Source organism: Cyprinus carpio, chromosome A5 (assembly GCF_018340385.1).
Source record: "Cyprinus carpio isolate SPL01 chromosome A5, ASM1834038v1, whole genome shotgun sequence".
Classification (NCBI taxonomy): Eukaryota; Metazoa; Chordata; class Actinopteri; order Cypriniformes; family Cyprinidae; genus Cyprinus; species Cyprinus carpio.
The window spans coordinates 39,166,533-39,184,488 of NC_056576.1; the positions used below are offsets into that span (position 1 = coordinate 39,166,533).

General features: G+C 41.5%; 1 pseudogene; it reads left to right on the forward strand.

Moving 5' to 3' along the window:
* The window catches only part of LOC122145193, a 19,347-nt pseudogene extending 8,511 nt beyond the window's left edge, over nucleotides 1–10,836 (forward strand).
* The last annotated feature ends 7,120 nt before the right edge of the window (nucleotides 10,837–17,956 follow it).

The window sequence follows — 17,956 nt, forward strand, 5'->3', positions numbered from 1 at the left end:
CTCAAAATACTCCGCTCTATTTTTGGATGCAAATGGCCATCACACGTTGTCTGATTGGTGTCTGTTTCCTCCTGTAGTTTCCGTTGCATCATCAGCACAGCTGCCGGAGTCGCAGCCACCGCTGGCTTTACAGAAATCTGTCTCCAATCTTCAGAAGCCCATGCCAATAACCAGCCAGGAGGTACAGATGACACGTTCATCATCTCTTCATGGTGCTCACCTGATGTTAATGTCATGGTGTCTGATGTCTGCTTAATGTGTTTCTGTCCCTCTAGAGCACAAGTATAGGTGGACCAAAGCAATGGGCACAGCTCAATGGAAAGGCAGTAGATCAAGATGGTAATCATCTTTTTATTCTGATCAGACGTGTTTGTTGTTATGTCATGTTTTATACAGTACTTGTTTGGCTCTGTTGTCCAGGTTTAAAGGTCTCAAGCCGACTGCAGCCCTTCTCTCACGAGGAATTTCCGACGCTGAAAGCAGCAGGCGAACAGGACAAGGTTGGCAAGGAAAGAAGCATCTTCGATCCGTCGTATGGGCCCGGACCAAGCCTCCGCCCACAGAGTGAGTCCGTTTCATTTCAGATATGTAACTAAGGGTAGAAGAGAAAAGATTGTGTTCAAAACTGCATTACTGCCTTAACCCGTATCATTATGCGCAAGCAATAATGATTTATATTCAGATCTGACAGGTTTGATGCTGGGTAATGTCAGGCTTCTGTGATTTGTCATTATTTAAGTTAATGTTTATTTCAAGTAAACAAATGTTCATGGTTTTAGTTGGCTTGTAAACCACTGGCTTGAATGAGTCTCGATGTGATGTGCTGATGTTGTGTGTCATTGTCAGATGTGTCGAGCTGGAGGGAGGGCGGTGGGAGGAACCTGCAGCCCCCGGTGCTGTCTGCTGCCCCGCCCTGCACAGACACGGACACAAAGAGCAGCAGCACAGCTGAGACCACCACTCCTCTTCCTCCCCCCTCCTCATCCTCCTCATCACCCTCCGCTGCCGCTGCCCAGTCCTCTGATGTGAAGGAGCCGTCGCTGAGGCCCACTCAGCCTGTGCAGCGCAGAGCGGCCCCATCAGCCCTCCAATACCAGCACCACACCACCACCACATACCACGACATGCTCCCTGCCTTCGTGAGTCTCTGCCCATCATATCCGTTATCCAGTGTGCTGTGCTTTCTCTGATAAAATGCTTATTGACTCTTTGTTTGTCAGATGTGCCCTAAAGAGACTCGTGACGCTCCAGGTTCCTCGGATCACGGCCCGACCACTATGGTTGCCCCCGTGCGCTTTGAATCCAGGTTGAGCTTCAGACCAGCGTTCCCTGCACCAGAGCCTGTCAAGTGAGTGTTGTGCTAATTACTGCAGTGAGGACCACTTGCTGAGCAGTAAGGAACACTCTCTGTCATCTGTATAAATGGCTGTTTTTCATTTCACAGTGGTGATTTAAGAAGAGAGGCCCGTTTCCCCCGTATCCCTCCACGCCCCTCCACTCGCCCGATCCGCCGCCCAGGAGATCGAGCTCCCCGTCCTGCCATAATCAACCCTGAGGACCTGAAGGACCTCGATGAACTGGACAATGACTGTGAAGATGGCTGGGCGGGTGAGCACTCGCTTGCTTTTATTAACATCAGACGAGTGTTTGTTTTTTCACCAATTCTCATTGTGACCGTGTCTGTTCTTCAGGTCTCCATGAGGAAGTGGATTATAGCGAGAAGCTTAAATTCAGTGACGATGAGGAAGATCACTCCCACTGTGAGAAGAATAAGATCTGGTGAGCTTTTCTTTGTTTTAATGCAGTGCGTGTGGTGTGAACTCCGCTTGTGTTGGAATTAAAGCTCATTTTTGTGCTTGTGTCTTCAAGGGATGACTGGGACAACCATCATGACCAGCATTCATCTCAGAGCTCTGGTGATGGTGCGTTTCCCCGAGACGCTGAGGAGGAGTCATACTCACGCCAGCCAGAACCCATACCCTCCAGGAAGACCAATGGACGATTCTCCTCTACTGAATCTCAGGTAACAATCTACGGCCTTCTGCATTCGTTTTCCCCTGAAATCTTTTATTTATTTATATTTAATTGGTATTTTAACAATGTCGGCAGCAATTAAGACCAGCAGTAGTATTGCATACAAACCAGAGATGGGGTGGGTGGGTATAAAGAGAAAATAAAATAAAAGGAAAATGAAGGAGAAATGCATTTAGCACAGTTAAATGTCTAAAATACATATATGTGTAAATTCTGTGGTTGTCAGTCATGCTGGGAGCACTCTACCAGTGTTTTAGTATCTTTGGGAGTTTTTAATATTTTGAATCAGTTTTTATTTTTATTTTGTTTTAATTTTATTTTTAAAGGTTTAGTAATTTTGATTATTATTTTTAGTATTTCATTTGTATCTAAATAGTTTTTATAATTTTTATTTCAGCATTAGTTCCTTTTGTAACCCAGGTTAAACTAATTGAAAAATAAAAACAAGCTGAAAAACTTTGGTATTTTATATCATTAACGTTTTTATTCCATAGTGGAAACAATTGTTTTTGGTGCTGTAATTACATTTTTATATTTATGACTTTTGGTTTCATAACCACATGCCAAATAAGTGATGATTGTAATGCAAGATTGAGCATGTTTTTTTTTTTTCCCCTTACTAAATGTTTAAATAAAGTTACATCTTTTAATTGATCTTTTTTGATAGCACCTTTAAGTTGCTCCCATCCGTCCAGGCTCATCTAAGGGATCTCCTCTCTCTGTTGTTTGTGTTTTGCAGCACCAGCAGAAGAACACTGGCAACAGTGAGTCTGCAGAGGAGCAGGAGGAGCCGCAGCGGCAGGCGCCGCCTCGTGGGAAGTTTGTCTCGGCCGACCTCTCTGCTGTGGAGAGAGCGCGCAGACGGCGTGAAGAGGAGGAGAAGAGAGCGCGGGAGGAGAGACTGGCTGCCTGTGCAGAGAAACTCAAAAAACTGGATGAAAAATTTGGCAAAACTGAAAAAACCCTGCCCGCTCTGGAGAAACGCTGAGAGAAGCAGACGGCAAGGAGCTGACGCAGTCTCCAGGCCGGAAGTCGTCCAAACACCACCAGGAGGGCTGGCAGTATGCCACTAAAGGTATACGAGTTCATATATACTAGTTGGTTTATAATGTAAGCTTAAGCTACCCTTGTAATAATGGCGGTGATTTGAAGGAAATAGTTGAGCGAAATCTCAAAGGAGTTTTGCCTCTAGTCTTTTCCGCTACTTTTCTTAACACCTCATTTCATTGTATATAGAAGTGTCTGATACACCAACTGAGTCATCCAGTCAGGATTACAAAGATGAAGGTTGTAACTACCATGATGATGATGGTCCTGAGTCCACCTCTCCCCTCCCACTACTACGGCCGACACCAGAAGCCTTTGCCGCCCCGCTTCCAGAAGCAGCACCAGCAGCAGGTGAGCTTTTACACCTAATACTTTAAGAGGAAATTGGTTATTAATTCAGCCACCCTGAAAACCTTGAGGTGCATATGTCTATGCAGAAGTTATAATGCTGAGAAATGATGGTTTTCATGCCAACTATATGTTTTATGCAGTTATGTATACTGTACGCTTTCATTTTATAGAGGAGGTTTTTTTTTTTTCTGTGGTTTCTAGGAGCAGGTGTATAAGATGGCGCCGTGGCAGCAGTCGGGTCACCCCCACCCAGTCCAGCTCTGCTCACCCACAGAGAAGCTTTTTACCCTCCTCATGTCCTGGGCTTTGATCCCCGCTGGATGATGATGCCTCCCTACATGGATCCCCGCATGGCGCAGGGATGTTCTCCAGTGGATTTTCTACCCTCCTGGAGTTCACTCATCTAGTAAATTACAACATCTTCACTATTTAATGGTGTTTGCCAAGTCAAGCAGCACTATTATTCATAGTGATACGATCAAACCTTTAATGATAAATATTAAACTTCAAAATAGGAGTGAACTTGATCCAGTAAGCCAGACATTCCCAAACTGTTATGTCAGTTTAACCCCTTTGACAGAAATGATTCATCTGAAGCTCCCAAGGTTTTGAGTGGATGTCTTAATATTTTAACACCACATCTGCATGATCATGGTTCCTTGATGCTGGTTAATGATCACACTTGATTTGCTTTCCTTACATATCATTAGCAGTCTTTTAAAAAAAAAAAAATTATTATCATTATTAATTTCATTGATTAAAATGAATTAATTTATAGTATATGGTTGCTCAGTTGGTAAAAAAAAAAAAAAAATCAATATTGTGATTTTGTAGTCTTATGTCACAGTTATCTTGATTTGAGCTGCGATAAAAGCATTTAATCTCATAAGAAAATCTTTTATATTTCTGTTGCTGAAACATACAGGCAATTATTTCAATATTCTTTTTTTTTTTTTTTTTTTTCATTATTTTAAACTCTAAATGAAGAATGATATATTACTACTTTAAAAGGTTTATAAACGCTTCTTTTTCTATATTTAAAAAAAACTGAAAACTTGTCTGCAGAAATGTTGTGAATTATGTGAGAGTGCACAATGCCTTTCCCAAATGCACAAAGTAGATTTTGTGGTGCAGCTACAGCTACCAGCTACAGTAACTTGGTATCATGCAGAGTTCTGCATGGTGAGATATGGCTAATTTTTTTCAGAACATTTATATTGTGATATTTAAATTTAAACTTTTTTTTTTTATTTTCAAGGTTTGGTGAAACCTGTCATTCAACAGGATCACCTGAATAGCCCTGGTTCCACCTCTGATGAAGGCTGCCATCCCAGCATGCATCAGGAGAGGATGGCTCCATCCACTGAGCCTTACCAAGTGTGGAACCAAGACAGCTACTCGTCTGCACGCAGTTTTCACCCCACCCTACCAGAGACAGCAAGAGAATTGCGACCAGGGCTCAGGCGGATAACAGGAGTGACCAGTCATCCTCCAGACATGACTTGTATGAAGACCGAGGTCATGACCGCGCAGACAGTCCAGCAGAGGAACTGCCCCATCGAGGCTTCCCGCCAAGGCAGAGGCTCGGACGTGTCGCTTGGTTTTGCAGCGAGAAGTTTCCCATGAAGTTGCCCATCAACCATTAATACTCCGCAGAACCCATCCTGGAGACTGCGAGCACAGGGACGTCTCCTCTGGTAGACATCAGAAAGAAGACCTTGATACCCATGATGAGGCCTTCAATGGCAAGGAGAAGAGCTACGACTCTGATTTTTGGAGGAAAGGCATGGGTAGTCTGAGGAAAGACGGAAGCAGTCAGGCCCAGTGGTCCGGATCATGGTTCGAGCAACAGCAGAATGTTAGCCAGCCATCTGAGTCCAGTGGTAGAACCTTTAGAAGGACGGGACCCATCAAGAAACCTGTGTTTGAAGCCGTTGAAGGTTGAAGACAAAGAGAACGAGAAACCCAAAACTGACCCAGAGGAGAAGACTGTCCCATACAGGCTGGAGAAGGAAGTGGTTACCAACGTCTATGACCTGAAGAAAGATGCTCCACTTCTGTCTAACAGGCACTCCGCCCCACCACCACCCCCCGCTCCCTCTCCTGAGGAGAAACAAGTGGAAGCTCCGAAGTGTGGAGTGGAGAAAACGAACAACTTGCCTGAAGAGTCGCACAAAGAGAAACTGCTGGGAAAGCAGCAAGAGTCAGTCTGTGGACTGCTCTGACAGCAGGATCCACCAGCACCTCGCCGCAACAACTGGATATTCATTGATGAGGAGCAGGCATTTGCAGGGGCCAGGGGAGCAGGTCGTGGACGTGGCCGGGGGCTTCAGAGAGTTCAACTCTCGTTGTGGTGCTCGTGGAGGACGGAGCGACGGCAACAGAGGAGCCTACAGTAACGCAGGCACACAGAGGCCTGCGAGAGGAAGGGGCACTCGAGAGTTCAGGAGCGAAGATCTGCAGCGAGGCAAACCCCGTAGACGCAATGTGAGTGAGACGCACAGCGAGGCCTCAGAATACGAGGAGCAGCCCAAGCGCCCACGCCAGAAGGCTACTGAGAATGGAGAGCCTTCGTATCCTGTGTCTGGAGAAGTCAAGAGGGCTGACAAGGAGTCCGTGGAGATCAAACAAGGTCTACACTGATGATCAGAGTGGCAACAGCGATTCCAGGGACAAGACGAAATCAGCTCGAGTGTTTGGAAGGTCATTGCCCCAGTGGCGCCTTTAATGCTGGATACCAACCGTGGAGTTGGCTCAAGGGACATTTCGACATGGGGAGGGAGAGGAACCCAGTTTTGGAAACACCTCCGCACAGGAGAATGGCTACAACTTCGGTGCAGACTCCTATTCCAAACGCTCTTCGGAACGGGAGCCCCGCAGAGTACCCCCCTAAAATTTACAGGCTCCTATGTAGAGAACGGCGCGTAGAGGAAAAGAGATGGCGGTTACTACCTTGATAATGATAATCCTGACAACCGGCCCCTTAGAAGGCGGCGTCCCCCACGTCAGGATAAGCCCCCACGCTTCAGGCGTCTACAGCAAGAGCGTGAAGGAGGAGGTCACTGGAATACATGAAGACTATGTTTAACGGAGATGTTGCCAATCAGTGGCCGGGTCGTTCTAAGGGTGCAGAGGAGCACTGGCCCAACCACTACTCTGGAGGACGGTCACAGGAGATCACTGGTCAGAGTCAGGGTGAGGACTGGGAAACCGGCTCTGAAAACAGCGATTTCAGTGACTGGAGGGAGAAACGGGGGCAGCATGGGCGACATGCTCATGGATGCGGGTCACGGAGACCCTGGCTCTGAGAAGAGAGAGCTCTCAAGCGGAGCTTTTCTAGTCAGCGTCCTGTGTCGTCGACAGACAGAACCGGAAGAGTTGACACATCTGTAATGGAAAACAAGATGAGCCGCTCAACGGACACGCAGTCTAGTGCAGCGTTCCTCTGGTAGAAACGAGAGTTGGCAGAACGGTGTTGCCTTTCCAACAGCAAACGGTGTGTTTTCTTCAGAACATAAGTTAAACATATTGATATGGAATAAACCGGTACCATTTATGAAAAATTCACACTATGATTGTGGCCTTAATTTTTGCTCTGTTACAGAGTTCCAGAAGATTCAGTCACTGGCCTGAGCTCGCATCTGTGTAACAACGGGTGGAGCAAGAACAATGACACGGGTGCAGTGGAAGCAACGGGAAAGATCCTAGAGAAAGACTTGAAGCCCAGAAACATGAAGGGGGACATGACGAAACACTGTGCCAATATGACCTGAACACTTACCCAAGTAAGTCAAAAGTGTTTGTTTATGATAGAAGTGCGCTCTCCAATGCAGAATAAAAGATGATAAACTAATAAGTTGTTTTTAAACTAATGTAGCCCTGATTAAACACATCTGCAACAAGTTGATCAATGTCCTCAGGATTTACTAGAAATTTCCAGGCAAGTGTGTAGGAGAAGGTTGAAGCTGAGGTCTTCAGGACATTGGCCTTCCAGGAGCATGTGTATAGAAGCAGTTCAAGTCTCTGTTAGAAGCTTGAAAGTTTAAGATCATGACAAAGGATATCGTAATGTGGTGAATGGACTTCAAAGAACTGTAAAGAGTTACTTAAATTTAATACTTAACTGTAAAGTTACTGTACTTTAATTTCAATACTTAATTTAATACTAAACTGTACTCTGAACTGTAAAGAGTGTGACTTGTGTGGTGTTCTTCAGTACTGCATTCTGAAGGAGCTGTCGCTTGTGTTTTCCTCGCAGTTGAGAGTGACTAAGGAGATTCTGTACCCAGTCCAGAGGTTTTCCAGGATGCTCTGTCCAAAAACAGCGCCGTCCACCAGGATGATGATCGCAGGAGGAAGGACCCGGGCCTCCAGTAAGTAATCATGGCCTCTATTCCCTGATGTTTAGACGTATATCTGATAAGCAGAAAGATAATAACTTCAGTTATATTAACTGCATGAAGTATCTTCTGAGGGGATATTGTAGTTATTTGGTTTTTGCAAACCTGAGGTTCGGTAAAGAATAGAACATTGCAATCGAATGCCTCCCCGTTTTGGCCAAGAAGCAAGGCAGCATGTCCTCATCGAACAGACCGCGGAGACGCTCTCCACCAAACAGCTTGGGAACGAGATCTGGGAAACTAACAGCACAGGTCACACTGATAACAATCGATATCGAGTGTATTAATGTTTAAGAGAACCGAAATTCTAGTGACTTTGGTTTTTCTCCTGAAGCTCTGACTGTCCAGTCTTCAGTTGCGATTCATGGACACAAGCAGGTTTCCTAAAGACAGGAAGCGAACCCATTCAGAGGTGACACGTCATTCTTTTCTAAGCAAGTGTATTTGCATGCCTCAGTCAGTGAGCTGAGCCTGAGACTAACATTCCACTGGTCCTGTCCTCCAGGATTCAGAATGCGGGGCCCCGAGCAGAGCAAAGAACACAAACCGGCGCCCCATTGTGCAATGAGCGCGTCCCTGAAGAACCGCAAGGGTTCGGAGTGGCATGGAGCGTCTGGAGGGACCCATCACTCCCGTCAATGGAGTGATATCCACGCTGAAAACGTCATTCCTGTGCCACCCATCGAGTTTGGTTGTCGTGCAAGGATTCTGACTTTAGCCTTCCCTCCAGGGTTCCACACCAGTGCCTGTGTCCAACCCCGCTCACCAAGCTGCAGGACGTGCTTGCTGGGAATGGTGCGTACAGTAGCTCTGCATGCAAGCATTTACATTGTCAGCTTTGTGTAAAGAAGCATTGCGCATTTATACTGTGTTATTATGTGTGTGCACAGGCAGGCCTGACTCAAGCCATCCCGATGCTCCGCAGATACCACCTGCAGCCCGGAATAACCCTCAAACCCCATCATCTTCCCTACTGCGGACCTCACTCTCAAGGTAATGCTTACCGGTGCATCATTAATTGGGTTGAGTGGTTCTCCATCTCTGACCCTTAAGGGTTCTTCCAGATACTTCACTTTGTTTCTTGGGATTTGCGAGATTCGGTATGCCCTTTCGCATGCCAAGTCTAGCACAGGACATGCCTACCAGCATTTTTAACACTTCTAATGACATGTATTTTAATACATATCAAAAAAATGGTCGTAACATGCTATTTTAAAAATGTAAAATATGTCAACAATAACTTACAAATGTAACAATGCTAACAGCTGTTAAATTGTAAGTACAAGGTAAAACGTGTCGATCATGTGTGTTCATTTTGCGCTATATTTTCATTCTAGATTTCATGTTAAAGTGTTAACAGTATGGTCAAAATGGCTATCCTTGTGCTAAAACATGCTAGCAATATGGCAAAAAGTGCTGCAGCATACATCAGGCTTTTTTATTAGCATGCTTAAAACATGCCTAACAATGTTGTAAACCAAATGGTCATGTTAAACACATTCTATCTTCATGTTAAAATGTTAGTGTCTAACAATTGTTAAACATGTTAGCTATTTGGTAAAACATGACCAGTTTGTTAAACCAATCTAGCAAAATAGCAAAACATCTAGCTTCATGTTAAAATATTAATAAATTATTAGCAATGTGCTGAAAACATGAATTTTAAACGTTTACTTCCGTACAATGTTAGTAATATGTAACCATCTAGCAATTTGTAAAAAAAAAACAACAAAAAAAACTTTGTAACTGAAGCTAGCACGGTTTACGATACAATGTTGCAAGCTAAACTCAACATGCCGAGTTGTAAAATGTTTTAGCAATGTTTTTGCCGTATTGGTAGTGTGTTTTAAGCATGTTGCTACAATGTTTTCATGTTAGCTTCATAATACAATATGTTAGCAACTGCCTAGTAAACGTTTTCAATGTTTACAGCATGTCAAATTATGCTAGCGATGTAGTAGAAACTGCTACAATGTTCTATAAACATGTTTAGCAACATGCTGGAAGCATGTTATGAAACATACTCACCGCAAAACTAGCAACGATCTAAAACATGTAAACAACCCTAAGCATGCTGCCATTGATCTAAATGCTAGACCGTACAACCTGCAAAGTTATGTAAAACATCTAATTTTTATTTGTTTTACAAGTAATATTTCACACCCAGCAATGAGAATTTGTCATTATTTTACATTTCTTCAAGTGTTTCCAAAACCTAATATTTTTCTTTCTTCTGTTGACTGTGGTGTGTTACCAGGGTTTTCTGGTTTCCCATTGAGGTTCCATGGGTTTTTTTTCCATCCGGTTGATGTCATTGGACAATCAACTGTTTGGTTAGCCAACATTCTTCAAAAATATCCTTCTGTTGTGTTCACAGAAGAAATATATCATACCTTCCAAAGTAAGCTTTTAAGAGTGCTGACGTCTGTCTGGATAGGCTTTCTCACACCAACATTTTTTCTTTTTCTTGATGAACTTGATCTGCACTAAAAGAAACAAATGATTGAGTGAGCTAACAATGTGCTAGAACCTGAGCAGCTGAAGCACAGGTCACGTTATCTTCACTGTCATTTCCGAACACTTGTGTCCATCAGTGTCCCTCACCAGTGTGTTTCTCTGTGGTCTCAGATGGAGTCTGCTCGTAAGGCGTGGGAGAACTCTCAGGCTCTCCCGGAGCAGTGCTCCCCGGGCGGTGCAGGCTCCGGCGCTCAGCCCGCCTGCAGCGTGGGCTCCTCCAGCGGCGTCAGCTACAGCTCCTTCGGTGGAGTGTCCATGCCACCCATGCCTGTGGCATCTGTTGCTCCTTCTGTCTCCATGCAAGGTCAGCTGTCTAATCATTTTCGTCCTCAACTGTAGTTCATGTGTTGGCAATGCACATGGTCTAAAACTGTTTGTGATCTGTGTGTACACAGCTCACATCCCTCCTCTGTATCGGACGGGTCATGTGTTCCAGAGTCATCCGCGGCTTGTGCCACCGCTTGACTCACACCCAGTTACCAGCTAGGTTATGTCGTCTTCACTCTCCACTTGTTTTACAATGCTGTCTCAAATGTGTGGGTTATTCTTCTGTTGTTGAAAAGAGCATCTTGCGGGCAGGGGGTCCACATGCTGGAAATATCAGGGATGTTTGAAGTTGTGACTGCAGGCCTCTAAATATGCGTTTTGGTTTGATTGAAGATGTTTGTACACTAGTAAATTGTGCTTGTATTAGTTATTGACTCCCAGGCATACAGAAATCTGCCCCAGCCAGAAATTTTTATCCGTGATCGCAAACTAAACTGGTGGTATAACACTGGTCAAGCCTGACATATGCAAATAAAAGTCAGAAAAAGATTTTGAACAGACAAGTGTGTAAATAAATCTTTCTACAACGTATTTAAAGCAACTACAAAAAAAAGTGTTTCTGAGTGAGCAAAAAAAAAAAAAAAAGCAATTTGGTGCAGATACTGATATTTATGATGAAATTCTGTTGCTTGTAATGTAAATCAATGAGTTCTTTATAAAAGTATTACAGATATTTGCATAAAATTATTTAAAAAGTGCTGGGTAAAAAAATATTGATTTCTGAATTTTAATGGATTCTCTTTGTGCTTTACTTTTGATATGAAACCGCCTCAAATTTTCAATTCTGTCCATTTTATTACAGTATTCCAACAATAAATGCTATTTTGGATCTGTTTAATGTTTAGTGACCATTCACTGTAGTGCATGTAAACTGAGCATCTTCTCCGCTGTAATACCAGTTTCAGCATGAAAAAAAACACCAGAATGAACACCAGAATGGATGTTACAACGAGTTACGAGTACAACTTACCGAAATCTGTATCATGTCGCATGTTATTGCTCAATCAGTGTTTTAACCATGGAAAGACATCAGTGTAACTGCTTGTAAATAATGTCATGTAACGTCACATTTACCTCAGAAAAAAACAATATTCGGTGACCATGAACTCGTTAGTCAGCTAGAAAAATGTACTCTAGCGATGAACTTTTAGCGAAATATATGCACTATATAACATATTCATTATAATTTTTGCTGTTCAATATTTAATTTGTTTAAATAAATCCAAGTTTGACAGCCACCCTTTAAATGTTTATTTCACCATTTAGATGTTTATATTTCAAATAACTAATTGGAGTAGAAATAATGTAATTATAAAGGGTAATTTAAGTGTTTGTTTACAAATCAGAATTTTAACTTTTAATATTATAGTAATGTAGTGCCAAATGACTCTGATGTATATTTTACAGCATTAGTTTAATAATTCGCCATGTACTGTAACTGATATGCATCCAAAATAATCAGAATCAAATTGGAATCAAATCAAATTGCAAGCTTATGAATTGGAATCGAATTATGAAATTTGTGTCAAAACCCAGCCCTACATAAAAATATCACTCATCATTCTATATCTCCAATAATACATCAAATTTGATATTTAAATGATCAAAACATATGAAATGCAATACAATGATGATTTGAGAGATGAACAAATAAACATTCCTCAAAAGATTTGAGATGTTTTCGAGGCTTGGGAAGATCATTCCTCCAGTGAGGAACAGGAACAGGTTTAACAGTAATGTTTTGATCTTGTTGATAACTTAGTCTTGTGTATCAAATATAATACAGTTGGCTTTATAGGGTTCATTCATTGGATCTATGTGCATGTGAATAACCCGTGTTTGTTTTTTGTGTATTCAGGCCACCCCTCAGCAGATCCCCATCTCCCTGCACACGTCTCTTCAGGCCCAGGCTCAGCTGGGTCTGCGAGGAGCTCTGCCTGTCTCTCAGTCTCAAGAGATGTTCAACTCCATCCCTCCCTTCAGGTAATTCACCCGCCTCAGTCACGGTCACTATTGTTCAGTTTTATTTAGTATTCGTCTGCTGCATTTCTAAACTAATTAAGTCCCTTGCCCTTGTAAGAGTTTCTCTTAAAACACCAAACTGTTGGTATCAGTAATTGCTGTCTGTAGCTTCTTCTACACTGACATACAATCTAGTGTTGTGGTATAGAAAGATGGTATTAGAGAGCTACCGTCCTTCAGATTTCAGCTCCATCCCCAATCAAACACATCTGAACCAGCTAATCAAGGTGTTCAGGGCTACTTGATAATTACAGACAGGTGTGTTGGAGCACAGCTGGAACTGAAGTCTGCAGGACGTTAGCTCTCCAGGAGCAGGGTTGGAGATCCCTGGTCTAGAGAACATGGACAAAGACAAAAAAATAATCCTTTTCTACTGTATTGTACACTAGTGTTGTTGTCACTACAAAAATTTCAGTAGTCAGAGTCAATTCAAGTAAAATTTCACTCTTATCTATACCATAGTGTGTAAACTGTTGGACTACGCTCCATTTTAATTAACTATTTAAAATCAAAATCATATAAAAATTGAAGTATTAACGATAATATACAAAGTAAATTATGCATTACAAAATAGCATGTAGCTTTAAAATATTTTTCATTTAAGTGAAAATTTTTTCATTACTGGTATTTAACTTTTTTTTTTTTTTTTAAAGCAAAGATATAAAAAATATAGAACAAAGAGGGGTAATAGTAACTTAGTGTAGAGGCTTATTAAAGCTACTAAACCAGTTTAGCCACGACCGATTTAATGCATAGTTTCAGGAGTGAATCGTGGAATGACAATTTAGTGGATTTTCTGGAATAAATCAGAGATCGACTGATAATCGGTTTAAATCTAAAGACTGATGATAATCGGTTTAAGTGTAGATGTCAATGATAATCTGTTAAAGTAAAAATATAGACCAATAAATGGTTTAAGTATAGAGAGAAAAAGATAATCTGTTTAAATGTAGACTATAATTGGTTTAAAGTGCCCACAATAACCATATCGTGCAATATCATTTTACCGCTATATATCGCTATCTCACGGCACAGTATAGTAGAGATCGAGGAGTGAGAACCCGATTATCGGTCTATCTCTTCGTAAAACGCTATGACTAGGTCTAAGTGTGATTGAATAATTGTTTTTAGTGAAAGAGAGGAGGATGATGTAATCCGTTTTTACCAACATTTTCCAATATTTAACTATTTCCTTGAGGATATTTGTATGTAATATCTGATTCTCTTATAAAGATTCAGTACCCCTCGTGTCAAAACAACATCATGGGGTCTGCTCTCAAGCTGGATGAACATTGACACATGCTAATAAGGCGGGGCTTTCTCTACTTTTGTGATCATCTGAGCGTTCTCCACGGTATCCTGTTACAAGGGGTATCAGGTGTACATGCACCCAAAACCTGTCTCAGCCCAGGCCCATGGTGCTATCTGGTTGGAGATCCTCGTCAAAGGCGGCCATTACTCTGCAGTTCCTGGCATTGCAGCAGCTCAGGACATGGTCAAACCGACAGTCCGGGGTCTCACTAACAGCCCATGAATGGAAGGCCAGCCGCCGGGGTACGATGGGCCCATGATCAGGCGGCTTGGGATGGGCAAATCACAGACTCATGGATCAAAGCTAATTCAGGCAAGTTTCGGAAAAGCATAAGACAGCAAAAACACATAAGCAGTTATGCAAGTAAAATGCTTTGGGGTCAGGCCTTTAGTAATGTAAAATAACAGCTTAAAATGCAGTTTTTAATTTGCTTTATTCAGAAGTTTATAGTTCAAGGCCGTCTGTTATACAGTGGCTTGATGGATGTGGCGTTTTTTTTTTTTCACGGTTACGGATGGCCATGCCGGCGTTCTTCAGCTGCGAGACGGCTCGGCCCAGCAGCCACTCATCCTGCCCCAGTCCATTCAAGCTCGCAGCATAACAAGAACCTTGTCTGTGGGCGCTCCACGACGCCTGATGCCTCCTGGATCCCAGCGGGACTGAGAGACTGTTCGTTCGGGAGAAATAACTGACCCGTCAAATAGTCGAATTCCATGCCGTGTTACTATGGACACACCTTTCGCTATAATTAATCATGTCTTTCTGCAGCCTTCACAGTATGGACATGACTGGATTTCAGTTCTTCTGATAAGCCCCAACCACTCACCTGGAATACCCAGTGGCTCCTACAGGTGAGCGGTGGTGTTCCCCAACCAATTGAGTTTTTGTTAAGGTTGTTTGGCCCACGTTTTTTATTTTTTTTAAAAAATTTTTACATTTTTCGATTTTTTTTCTTTCTGGAAGGTGTTTTAGTAGTGTGTGGATGTTTAATCAAGATAAAATTCAGTTTGAATGTGTGCAGACGTGGTTTGATTTCATCATCCACCATTTTTATAAATTCTGAGTTTCGTTTTCCCCCCCCCCCCCCACCCTCCCCCCCCGCCCCCCCGCCCCCCCCCCGGAAGACTCCATGAGGTCTTCTCCTAAGACCCGGTTCAGCCAGTCCTAGTGGGAAACCTCAGGAGCCCTACAGCGGTCGGCCTCTCTACCAGGACATTACACCAGCAGTCTGGTTCCAAAAAACATAATTTGAAACAAAAATCCGAGAGGACAGTAAACATGGCTAAACCACTTATCTGCTGTTTGATGCTGCAGGTGTCGTCCCTCAGGGCCATAGTTGGTCATGTACATGAGGCACCCACAGTGGTCCTCCCCAACCCAATCCAGCGGCAAGTTTTTTTTTTTCCACACTTTTTTTGGGGCCCCCCAGGTCAACAAGACCGTCATCATCCGTTCGCCACCCTACCCCAACCCCTGGGCGCCGCGCTTGCCCCACCGCACACCCCCTCCAACCCGAGCAAACGTGAAGGGGGTTCTGAGATGGCTGTGAAGGTGAGCCACCCACTGATGGCATAGGTGATGGCATCGCATGCACTTCCTTCTTATTTTCATGATTTATGATTTTTCTTAGATCGCAGATACATCAAAAAACAAAATGTTAATCTGTAAAGATGAAGCTTTGTCTAATGTGGAGGTTTCTGTTGTGTCTCTCAAGTGAAGCTGGGGTCATATAGCAGCTTGATAAGGGCTAGGCTAATAAATCTTGTTAGCATTAAAAATTGATGAATTTATATTATTTTTCTGTTGTTTAGCATTTTATTTAGATAATCTGATGTGTGTGTTGCTGATAAGTCTTGTTGTTCACACTTGAGAAAGATTTTAAACCCACTACAACCCGCCAAAAATAAAAGTTTGGTTTTAATTTGAAGAAACTGACAAATAACCGTTAGCTATGTTGTAGTATTTCTATACCGGTATTAGTATTTGCTTGATGTAGTATTATTTTTTCCCACCCCCCCACTTTTGTAAGGAACATATTATACAGCCAAGATATGGTTTCAGTCTATGTTAATTTTTATGTATGCAAGATCTCTGTTGTCCAGCAGTGTGAAAGTAAATAAAATAAAAATATTGAAATTGATTGATATATATATATATATACTATATATATATTATATATATATATATATATATATATATATATATATATATATATATATATATATATATATATATATATATATATATATATGTGTGTATATATATATGTATATATATGTATATAATGTATATATATATGTATGTGTATATATAAATATATAGTATATATATGTGTGTGTGTGTGTGTATATATAGTATATATATGTGTGTGTGTGTGTGTTCTTTTAATCTTTTCATTATTATTATTGATATTATTATTTATGATTATTATAATAATCATTATTATTATTTAGTTCATATTAACATTTTTATTTATGGTTAAAAATAAATAAATAAATATAAATAATAGTGGTTAAATGTTTTATATTGAATATGGACAAATGTGTGATATTTTTGGCCATGTTGCCCAGTCCTAATCTTGATATTTTAGTTTTCTTAATGATATTCAGTATGTATTATTAAGGGGTCTAAAATAAGAGTAAAGACAAGGTAAAAATGTTCCCCTCACCTTTTCTCTCTGAGATAAGAATATGTAATTATCTATTTTTATTGGACCGATGTAAAAATTCATTAGCGAAATGTGATCATTTGCTTCATCCTGAGGAAGAACCATAGAAACCAGTCTAATGGCACAATAAACAGGAACATTAAAAGCTATAAAAATAGCAAATTTGATGCTGAAATGAACCATGTGGCTTTAACTATATTGCCTTCTCATGTGTTGACTGTTCAGTGTATTATACAGTAGAAAAATTTGAAACAGTCGTTTTCATAAGTCTTTGACTGCCAGTTTTGGAGAGGTTCTGGCTCCAGTATTGAGCCAGTCTCTTGTCTTCGGTACAGGTGAAGGCTCTGCGTGGACGTGGCGTCAGGGCCCGTCAGCGACGCCAAGAGCTCATCAGTGATTCCCAGCAAGATCCAGGAGCGGCCTGCTTCAGGCACAGCTCAAAGCTGCTCGAACCGGAGCCAACATCAAACCACAGTCTGTCAAAGTGGAGGAAGGCAAAGCCTAATAAATGTGGACCTCATGATCACATGACACAGCTGTCTGTAGGACCTCCTCTCTCTTCCTCCTCCTCCTTTCTCTTCCCCCCCCATCTCTCTCTATCACTGTACTAAATCAATCGGGACATATTAATAATAAACCTCACATAGAGAGATATGAATATCTATATATATATAAATGTAAACTATATATATATAAATAGACACAATAGTTTTGGACTCCTGCGCAGACTTTCCAAGATCAGCTTTATTTATTTACATTTTATTTGATATTTTCAAGTGAAGAAAGTGGCAAATGAACCCTGGTGTGTCTCGCTCTCTCCATCAAAGTCTGCAAACAGAAAAACGGGAAGCGTATCTCCTTTTCCAGCTCTCGCCTCTCCACGCCCACATTGCCAAACTGAGCCAGCTGATTGGACTCGAGGTTTTGATTGACATGCAGATCAACAGAAGCTCCAGAGCTGCAATGTGTGGCATTAGTCATTTTTTTACGGGTACCATGGAGTTTTAACTTTTTTTTTTGTTTTTTTTTTTTTAATATATATATATATATATATATATATTATATATATATATATATATATATATATATATATATATATATATCATATATATATAATATATATATATAAATATAGTAATCATGCCTATTTGCGCTATTATAAAAAAAAAAACCCACCTTTTATTCAATAAAAAAAAAACTTTAAACCCAATTTTGAGGACATTGTTCAATCCAAACATGGATGACATGCACCTTTTTCTTATTTTACAGCTGCTTTTC